Source organism: Scyliorhinus torazame, chromosome 3 (assembly GCF_047496885.1).
Source record: "Scyliorhinus torazame isolate Kashiwa2021f chromosome 3, sScyTor2.1, whole genome shotgun sequence".
Taxonomy (NCBI): Eukaryota; Metazoa; Chordata; class Chondrichthyes; order Carcharhiniformes; family Scyliorhinidae; genus Scyliorhinus; species Scyliorhinus torazame.
The window spans coordinates 100441470-100451883 of NC_092709.1; the positions used below are offsets into that span (position 1 = coordinate 100441470).

At 53.6% G+C, this 10414-nt stretch overlaps 1 long non-coding RNA gene across 1 annotated transcript in view; it reads left to right on the plus strand.

The window, feature by feature from the left end:
- Positions 1 to 7215, plus strand: part of LOC140409513 (uncharacterized) — a 162360-nt gene extending 155145 nt beyond the window's left edge. The window contains exon 3 of the long non-coding RNA XR_011940367.1: positions 7160 to 7215. This is a non-coding gene — a long non-coding RNA (uncharacterized lncRNA). The remainder of the gene's footprint in view (positions 1 to 7159) is intronic.
- The last annotated feature ends 3199 nt before the right edge of the window (positions 7216 to 10414 follow it).

Sequence of the window (10414 nt, forward strand, 5' to 3'; positions counted from 1 at the left end):
GGCTTTGGGCAGTCAATGGGTGAGTTATTTGATGCAGGATTCTAGTCTCTGCCCTGTCTTTGTAGCCACTGGATTCATATGACTAGTCCAGTTCAGTTTCTGGTCAATGATGACCCCCCAGGATGTTGATAGTGGGGGATTCAGCAATGGTAATGCTATTGAATGACAAGAGTTGATGGCCAGATTCTCTCTTGTTATAAATGGTCATTGTCTTGCACTTGTGTAACGTGAATGTTACTTGCCACTTGTCAGCTGAAGCCTGGATATTGTCCACATCTAGCTGCATTTGGACATGGACTGCTTCAGTTTCTGAGGTGTTGCAAATTATAATAATCTTTATTGTCACAAGTAGGCTTACATTACACTGCAATGAAGTTACTGTGAAAATCTCCTAGTCGCCACATTCCGGCTCCTACTGAGGGAGAATTCAGAATGTCCAAATTACCTAACAGCACGTTTTTCGGTACGAAACATTGTGCAATCATCAGTGAACATCCGCACTTCTGGCCTTATGATTGACAGAAAGTCATTGATGAAACAGCTGAAGATGGTTTGACCTAGGACACTACCTGAGGAACTCCTGCAAGCAATATCCTGGAATTCGCCTTTATTAACCACAACCATTATCCTGTGTGCTAGGCGCAACCCCAATCAGCGGAGAGTTTTCTCCCGATTCCCATTGACTCCAGTTTAGCTCGGGCTTTTTGGTGTGAGCCACACTTGGTCAAATGCTGCCTTGATGTCAAGGGCACTCACTCTCACCTCATCTCTGGAGTTCAGCTCGTTTGTCCATGTTTGAACCAAGGCTGCAATGAGGTCAGGAGCTGAGTGGCCCTGGCTGAATCCAAACTGAGTGTCAGTGAGCAGGTTGTTGCTGAGCAAGTGTCACTTAATAGCACTCTTCATGGCCCCTTCCATCATTATGCTGATGATCAAGGGTAACTGATGGAGCAGTAATTGGCCAGGTTGGATTTGTCCTGCTTTTTGTGTGCAGGTCATACTGGGCAATTTTCCATATTTTTGGGTAAATTTACTTGCATTATTACCTTCCGTAGCTGAGATACGAACTCAGTGACAGACTCACCGGTTGAACCTCTCTGCCATATTAAACTGATATCTTTGAATGATTATCGACAGAGTTGGTTTAAAAAGTTGTGCCACAAGTGCCAGTAATGGTTGAATGACTACATATCTGGCGCCGTCAGATACGTGAAATTCCGGATCACCCTGAATATGTGCGCTCCGCAGGCCATCAACAGTATGACCGTCTGGCACTCATTTTCCGTGATATTGTTGGCTCGAAAGAAATAACACATTTGTTCAGCGCATTGGTTCCAGTCTTCAACACCGGCGTCAAATGCATCTAACCGTCCAAACGGAGGCACGGTGAATCAAAAGAATTCAAACCTAGGTCCAAAATCAGTGAGGTGCAGTTGAGTAGGTCGCAGCATTGACAGCAAACCAGTTTACTCCTCGTGGCCAGCTATATATTTATATACTACCTTGTAGATCCCTACCGGTTCCTCTCTGGTCGGTGCTTCACTGGCTGACCTTATATACAATGCCTAATTCTGATACCACACCCCTAGTGGGGTAGCTCATACTCTAAAAAGCTTTCGAATGAAGGAGAAAAGCATTCACACCCCGAAGGTCCTGTGCGGAATATTACACTCAAATACTTCAGACACTCGAACTAACTGGATTGCTTTGTCCAGTGTTAGGTTTTTAGCTTGTACGAGGTCGGAGAGTGAATTGTCTGCAACACCCAGCACTATTCTATCTCTGATGAGTTCAGATTTCAAACTTCCATATTCATACCTATCTGTCATGTGTAGCAATCATTTATGAAGGAATCGCCAGGTTCCCCAGACAGTTAGACTCTCTTATTGAATTTAGATCTCTCTGAAATGTTGTTGTTGAAATAAATGTCAAAAGATTTTAAAACCTCTTCAAATTTGATGGTTGACTCATTAATACACTGTCTTGCAAAGATGTTGTCTGCAATTGGTCCTATTGAGTAAAGAAGCGTGTTCACTTGCTCTTCTTTTGACTTTTTATTTAAACCATAAGTAATGCTGTATCTTAAAAATCTTTTCCTCCAAAGACCCCAATTTTATGACTGGTCTGGACCTTGGGTTGCTCCAAATTGAGCTGGAGGTGTTGAATGGTATTCCATGTTAAAGATTTTTAATGTATGGGTACAGATTTAAGAACTTACAGGATTTTTTTCACTCTGGCATTACCAATCACTGCAGGATATGGGATTTTTCATGCTTGTTGGTTTTGGCAGGCTCCGCGAAATGGTGATGCTGTGCTTCTGGAAGGAAATTTTTTAACAATGACTGCCTGCACCAGCTGTCTGCCAACTACTTTTGTTCAGTGGTTTGCTTTTCCGACTAACAAGATGTTCAAATTTAAATGCAGGCTTGCTGTTTTCCAAGTTGGACAATTGCAATATTCCTGGAGATTGAATTATATTTTCTTTCTTTTATGAGCTTGAAGGACAAATTTGGAGCTCTGAGGTGGGGATTGGGTTTTAGTGGAGGTTTTATGGCACTTCCGGTGGTGACCAGGGCAGCTCCTGCTTGAAGGCATAGAATAGAGCTCTTTTTACCTGAAATTGAGTGTAACTTCAACGGAAAAGTGTAACTGAACGTCGGAGGAGAAGTTCCCCCCCGGGAATGGTATGTCTCCTGGTTATCAAACCTGGCAGAAGAAGGTGAAGGACTTGGCCAAGGAGTTGGAAGGGATCTATGGCGCAGCAGCCAGTGGAAATATGGCGGAGGGGGAGGGGCCAGTGGAAGTAGCAAATCCCAGATGGATCAGTTGATGGCCTTTATCAAGGAAGAGTTCTGCCAGCAGAGGAAGAAGATGCAGGAGGATCGCTCGAAGGCCATCGAAGGGGCTGTGGCACACCCGAATGGATTGATGGAGCAGGTGGAGAAATGCTTGGAGGCACAGGGGTCGCAGATCCAAGAGATTGAGAGAGTGATGTCGGACCACAGCGATCGGGTGGTGGCATTGGAGGCGGAGGTGGGGCTCTTAGGAGACGTTTGCAAGACGTTGAGAGCAAAGGTGGAGGAGCCGGAAAATAGGTCGAGAAGGCAGAATCTGCGGATAGTGGGCCTGCCTGAAGGAGTGGAAGGTGCGAGTGTCAAGAGGTTCGTTTCGAGGATGGCAGGGCTGGTGACGGAGAAGGTGCTGAAAAAGGCCCCTGAAGTGGGCAGAGTGCACAGGTCTCTAAGGTAGAAGCCTAGAGCATGGGAGCCGGTACGGGCGATGATCGTGAGGCTCCATACGTTCGTGGAGAAAGAGAAGATTCTGCAGTGGGCCAGGGAGAAGCGCAACTGCGAATGGGAGGGGAACAAGGTCTGAATATACCAGGACATTGGAGCTGAGCTGGAAAATGGTGTGCGGGTTTCAACAGGGCCAAGGTGGTGCTACATCGACGGCAAATCATTCTCCGGTATCGGCACGATGTCCGCCGACCAGCGCCAAAAACAGCGCTAATCAGTCCGGCATCGTGCCACCCCAAAGATGCGGAATCCTCCGCATCGTGGGGGGCCGAGCCTTAACCTTGAGGGGCTAGGCCCGCGCCGGACTGATTTCCGCCCCACCAGCTGACGGAAAAGGCCTTTTGTGCCCCGCCAGCTGGCGCGGAAATGACATTGCCGGGCGGCGCATGCGCGGGTGAGTTAGCGGCAGATCACGGCATCCCCGCGCATGCGCTGTGGAGGGAGTCTCTTCCGCATCCGCCATGGTGGAGACCGTGGCGAAGGTGGAAGGAAAAGAGTGTCCCCACGGCACAGGCCCGCTCGCGGATCGGTGGGCCCCAATTGCGGGCCAGCCACCGTGGGGGCACCCCCCGGGGCCAGATCGCCCCGCTCCCTCCCCAGGACCCCGGAGCCCGCCCGCGCCGCCTTGTCTCGCCGGTAAAAGACGTGGTTTAATCCACGCCGGCGGGACAGGCATTCTAGCAGCAGAACTTCAGCCCATCCGGGCCGGAGAATCGCGGGGGGGGGCCCCGCCAACTGGCGCGGCGCGATTCCCGCCCCCGCCGAATCTCCGGTGCCGGAGAATTCGGCAACCGGCGGGGGCGGGATTCACACCAGCCCCCGGCGATTCTCCGACCCGGCGGGGGGGTCGGAGAATCTCGCCCCAAGTTTGGGGTGCTCCACCCGGCGAAGCTTTGGATGATCTATAAAGGCCGGGAATACTATTTTGAGACCCCAAAAGTGGCCAAAGACTTTATCAGGGAGCATTAACTTGGGGAGAACTGAACAATCTTGGGAGACAGAGGTGCTGGCACTTTGAAGTAATTAAGAACACGGGTAGAGGGGGGGGGGCGGAGGGAGGATTTTTTTCCTCCGATGCGGAGGTTTTTTTCTGCTTTTTACTGTTGGGTCGACAAAGCAGGGGTGAAAGTTTGTAAGGGGACGGCTCCCCCCCCCTCCTGTTGCCTGTGGCTGTGTTTTTTCATTTTGTTTGTCTTTGGGGGAGGTGACCTGTAGTTCGAGGTGAGTCTTTGTTTTGGGCGGGGGAGGGGGAGGTCAGCGGGGCGCCATCTTCACAGAACAGAGAGGTGAAGGCGGGGGAAGGGTGGTCAGCAGGAGGAGCCTTTGGGCAGGAGTTGCCACGCTGGCAGGTAATGCTGGTGAACGGAAGTGAGGTGGGGGAAGAGGCTGAGAGAAGTGCCCGTAGGGGGGGAGGGAGCGGGGGCGGGGCGGGAATGGAATGGGAGAAGGGAGGGTGATGCGACGAGGCGAGGTTGGAGAAGAAACATGGTCAGGGGCAGAGAAAGGGGCCATCTTGGATGGGCCAGGTATAGGGTGAAATTAACGTGGGTAGAGCTGAAAGGAGAGGATGGCAGATAGTAGAGGGGAATGGAGGCGTAAGCCCCCGGTACGGCTGACAACATGGAACGTGCAAGGTCTCAATGGACTGGTGAAGAAATCTCAGGTCTTTGCACACCTAAGGAATTTAAAAGCAGAGGTGGCGCACGTCCACGTGAAGGACCAGGTTAGGCTGAGGAAGGGGTGGGTGGGTCAAGTTTTCCACTGCGGGTTTAATTCAAAGTCGTGGGGGTGGCAATTTTGATGAGTAAGAAAACGGGGGTTGTGAGCGCGAAGGAAGTGCGGGATCCAGGTGGGAGATATGGGGTGAAATTCTCCGGTACCGGCGCGATGTCCGCCGACCGGAACCAAAAACGGCGCAAATCAGTCGAGCATCGCGCCGCCCCAAAGGTGCGGAATCCTCTGCATCTTGGGGGGCTGAGCCCTAACGTTGAGGGGCTAGGCCCGTGCCGGACTGATTTCCGCCCCGCCAGCGGGCGGAAGTGCCCCGCCCGCTGGCGCGGAAATGACATTGCCGGGCGGCGCATGCGCGGGAGCGATAGCGGCCGCTCACGGCACCCCGCGCATGCGCTGTGGAGGGAGTCTCTTCCGCATCCGCCATGGTGGAGACCGTGGCGAAGGCGGAAGGAAAAGAGTGTCCCCATGGCACAGGCCCGCTCGCGGATCAGTGGGCCCCGATTGCGGGCCAGGCCACCGTGGGGGCACCCCCCGGGGCCAGATTGCCCCGCGCCCCCCCCAGGACCCCGGAGCCCGCCCACCCCGCCTTGTCCCGCCGGTAAGAGAGGTGGTTTAATCCACGCCGGCGGGACAGGCATTCTAGCAGCGGGACTTCGGCCCATCCGGGCTGGAGAATCGCGGGGGGGCCCGCCAACTGGCGTGGCGCGATTCCCGCCCCCGCCGAAGCTCCGGTGCCGGAGAATTCGGCAACCGGCAGGGGCGGGATTCACGCCAGCTCCCGGCAATTCTCCGACCCGGTGGGGGGGGGGGGGGGGGGGGGGGGGGGGTCGGAGAATCTCGCCCATGATGCACGATCAATTGCACAAAGACTAACGTTGGGCACAACTGTGGCTTTATTACAGTCAGATGCGTGGCCTCCTGCTGCAGCTGGCGAAATGGCAGGGCACTGGAGGTCATGCATATTTATACAGTTCTCCCTGGGCGGAGCCAGTCGGCAGGAGCTACCGGCGAACCTGTAGTGCAGGTCCTACCTTACTTCCACTAATATAACGGAAATCGCAAAAGCCTCGATGCGCGCCATCGACTAGTCCCTCCTCTTCCAGGTCGAGAGCGACGTGTCCGACGTAGCTCTGGCCGCCACCCTCAACCAAGCGGGCAGGCCCGTGGCTTTTTTCTCCCGCACTCTCCATGCCTCCGAAATTCGCCACTCCTTAGTCGAAAAGGAGGCCCAGGCCATAGTAGAAGCTGTGCGGCACTGGAGGCATTACCTGGCCGGCAGGAGATTCACTCTCCTCACGGACCAACGGTCGGTGGCCTTCATGTTCGATAATGCGCAGCGGGGCAAGATAAAAAACGACAAGATCTTGCGGTGGAGGATCGAACTCTCCACCTACAATTACGAGATCTTGTACCGTCCCGGGAAGCTGAACGAGCCTCCTGATGCCCTATCCCGCGGCACTTGTGCCACCACACAAGTAGACCGCCTCTGAGCCCTCCACGAGGACCTCTGCCACCCGGGAGTCACCTGGTTCTTCCATTTCATTAAGTCCCGAAACCTGCCTTACTCCATCGAGGAGGTCAGGACAGTCACCAGGGACTGCCGAATCTGCACGGAGTGCAAACCGCACTTCTACCGACCAGAGAGGGCGCATCTGATAAAGGGTTCCCGTCCCTTTGAGCGCCTCAGCATGGACTTCCCTCCCCTCCACCGACCGCAACATGTACTTCCTTAACGTGATTGACGAGTACTCCCGGTTCCCATTCGCCATCCCCTGCCCAGACATGACCACAACTACCGTCATCAAGGCCCTCCAAAGTATTTTTACACTGTTCGGTTTCCCCGCATACATTCACAGTGATAGGGGGTCCTCCTTTATGAGCGACGAGCTGCGCCAGTTCCTGCTTAGCAAAGGCATCGCCTCGAGCAAGACGACCAGTTACAACCCCCGGTGTAACGGGCAGGTAGAAAGGGAGAATGGAACGGTCTGGAAGACCGTCCTGCTTCGGTCCAGGAATCTCCCAGTCTCCCGCTGGCAAGAAGTCCTCCCAGTGGCCCTTCACTCCATTCGGTCCCTGCTATGTACTACCACAAACCAGACACCTCACGAACGTCTCCTTGTTTTCCCCAGGAAGTCCTCCTCTGGGACCTCGCTCCCAACCTGGCTAGCGACACCCGGACCCGTCCTGCTGCGGAAACATGTGAGGGCGCACAAGTCGGACCCGTTGGTCGAGAGGGTCCACCTGCTGCATGCCAACCCCCAGGCCTACGTAGCGTTCCCCGACGGACGCCAAGATACGGTCTCCCTTTGGGACCTGGCGCCCGCCGGAGCCCCACGCACCCCCCCCTCCCCCCCGCAGCACCTGACCGGAGGGTCAGTACTGCCGCCGGAACCCCGACCCAGCGCTGAACAGGCACCGATGCCCCCTACAGGCGCCCCCCCCCCTGCCCATTTTTCGCCCCTACAGCGCCGCCTAGGGGTGACGAAACTGCCTGGGAGGAAGACACCATTTTCCCGGAGTCACAACCGCCGGGGCCCTCACCAGGATCGCCGCCGAAACTTAGACACTCCAGTTGGACGACCAGGCCACCCGATCGTCTGATTGCAGCACCATGAAAAAATAAACAACACAAGAACTTTCTCCGTTACCCTCGACAGCATGGTACCTGCAATACCTGGTCCTACCATGCAAAGGCGACAGTAACACTGGCCATCACCCCGCTGGCTCCTTTTTTAACAGGGGGTGAATGTGGTAATACCAGGTATTGCAGTACCTGAGAGGTGAATGACCATTGGCTAGACCGCGGGGTCTACCACTGGGTAATGTACATAGCCCCGCCCTGAGAGGCGGGATATAAGAACCAATGCCGTCCCCGCAGCCTTCACTTCTGTAACATCGCTGCCGGGTACAGTTTTATCTGATTAAAGCTGAATCGATATGACTCCTCGTGGTCTGTCTCAAGAGTATTGATTGTGCATCATAGAGTCTCTGGCAATGGCTCTTAGGGAGTCGGCAGAGTGGCGAGGGATTACGAGGGGGACGAAGGGAGCACGGGTGTCACTATACGTGGACGATCTACTATTGTATGTTTTGGACCCGCTGGAGAGCATGAAGAGGATCATAGGCCTGTTGGGGAAGTTTGGAGTGTTCTCGGGATATTGGTTAAATGTGGGGAAAAGCACAGAGTTCCCAGTGAATGAGTTGGGTTGGTGAGCCAATTTAGGGGGGTTGCCATTTAAGGTGTGCTAGAGACAGGTTTAGATACCTGGGGATTCAGGTAGTGAAGGAATGGGCGATGCTACACAAATGGAATTTAACAAAACTGGTGGAGGAGGTTAGGGAGGATCTGAAGAGGTGGGACACACTGCACTTGACTTTGGCAAGGAGGGTCCAAATGGTGAAGATGAACATTCTGCCGAGGTCCCTGTTCATATTCCAGACACTCCCGATCTTTATACCGAAGGCCTTCTTTCAAAAACTGGATATGATTCTTTCAAACGTTGTATGGGCAGGGAAGGTGCCAAGGGTTAAGAGGACCCTGTTACAGAGACAGAGGTAATTTGGACATTCTGAATTCTTCCCCCCTGTACCCGAACAGGCGCCGGAATGTGGCGACCAGGGCTTCACAGTAACTTCATTGCAGTGTTAATGTAAGACTACTTAATAATAATCTTTATTGTCACAATTAGGCTTACATTAACACTGCAATGAAGTTACAGTGAAAAGCCCCTAGTTGCCACATTCCGGCGCCTGTTCGGGTACACGGAGGGAGAATTCAGAATGTCCAATTCACCTAACAGCACGTCTTTCGGGACTTGTGGGAGAAACCGGAGCACCAGGAGAAACCCACGCAGACACGAGGATAATGTGCAGACTCCACACAGTCAGTGACCCAAGCCGGGAATCGAACCTTGGACCCTGGAGCTGTGAAACAACAGTGCTTCCCACTGTGCTACCATGCTGCCCTTTGTAACTTGTGACAATAAAGCTTATGTTTTTAAAAAGGAGGGTTGGCGCTGCTGAACCTGCTACATTATTATTGAGCGGCGAACGTGGAGAAGGTGAGGCGGTGGTGGGAAGGAGAAGGGGTAGAATGGATTAGGATGGAGGAAGAATCCTGTAGGAGATCCAGCTGGAGGACTATGGTGACTGCGGCATTTCCAATGGCGCCAAGGAAACTCTCGGAGAGCCCAGTGGTGCAGTCCATGGTGAAGGTTTGGAACCAGCTGAGGAGGCACTTTAAGATAGACAAGATGTCGGTGTTAATGCCGTTGTGCGAAAACCACAGTTTTGTGCCGGGAGGGATTGATGGCATGTATAGGAGGTGGAGAGAAGTGGGGCTGGTTAAAGTGTGGGATTTGTACCTGGAAGAAGGGTTTGGCAGTACAGAGGAACTGAAGGAGAGGATAGAGCTCCAGAGAGGAAGTGAGTTTAGGTACCGGCAGGTAAGGGACTTCACATGGAATGTTTGGAAACAGTTCCCCAGGTTGCCGATGTACACCTTGTTGGAGTGACGGCTGCTTCCAGATGTGGAAGGGGTGGGCAGGATTGGAGACATATTTGGGTGGCTGGGAGAGCAGGGAGGTGAGCAAGTGGTGAAGATTAAGAAGAAGTGGGAGGCGGTGCTGGGAGGGGAGATAAACTGGGGAGTATGGAGTGAGGTACTACGAAGGGTAAATGCGACCTCCCCATGTGCAAGGGTGAGCCTGTTACATTTCAAGGTGGTACACAAGGTACACATGACTTGGGCAAGATGAGTGGGTTCTTCCAGGGGGTGACAGACGAGTGTGAGAAGTGTGGGCGAGGACAAGCGAATCATGTTCATATGTTGTGGGGTTGCTAAAAGTCTGGGCGATTTGGGGCGGGAGTGTTCGCGCCGCTAACAAGGATGGTGAAGGTTGAGCCAGACCCATTGGTGGTGAGGGCAGCACGGTAGCATTGTGGATAGCACAATTGCTTCACAGCTCCAGGGTCCCAGGTTCGATTCCGGCTTGGGTCACTGTCTGTGCGGAGTCTGCACATCCTCCCCGTGTGTGCGTGGGTTTCCTCCGGGTGCTCCGGTTTCCTCCCATAGTCCAAAGATGTGCAGGTTAGGTGGATTGGCCGTGATAAATTGCCCTTAGTGTCCAAAATTGCCCTTAGTGTTGGGTGGGGTTACTGGGTTATGGGGATAGGGTGGCGGTGTTGACCTTGGGTAGGGTGCTCTTTCCAAGAGCCGGTGCGGACCCGATGGGCTGAATGGCCTCCTTCTGCACTGTAAATTCTATGATAATGATATTTGGGATAACAGAGAAGCCAGAACTGATGGAGGGGAGGAGGGCTGGTGTTGTGGCCTTCGCCTCTCTGATTGCCCGACGAAGAATTCTGCTGGAGTGACAGTCAGC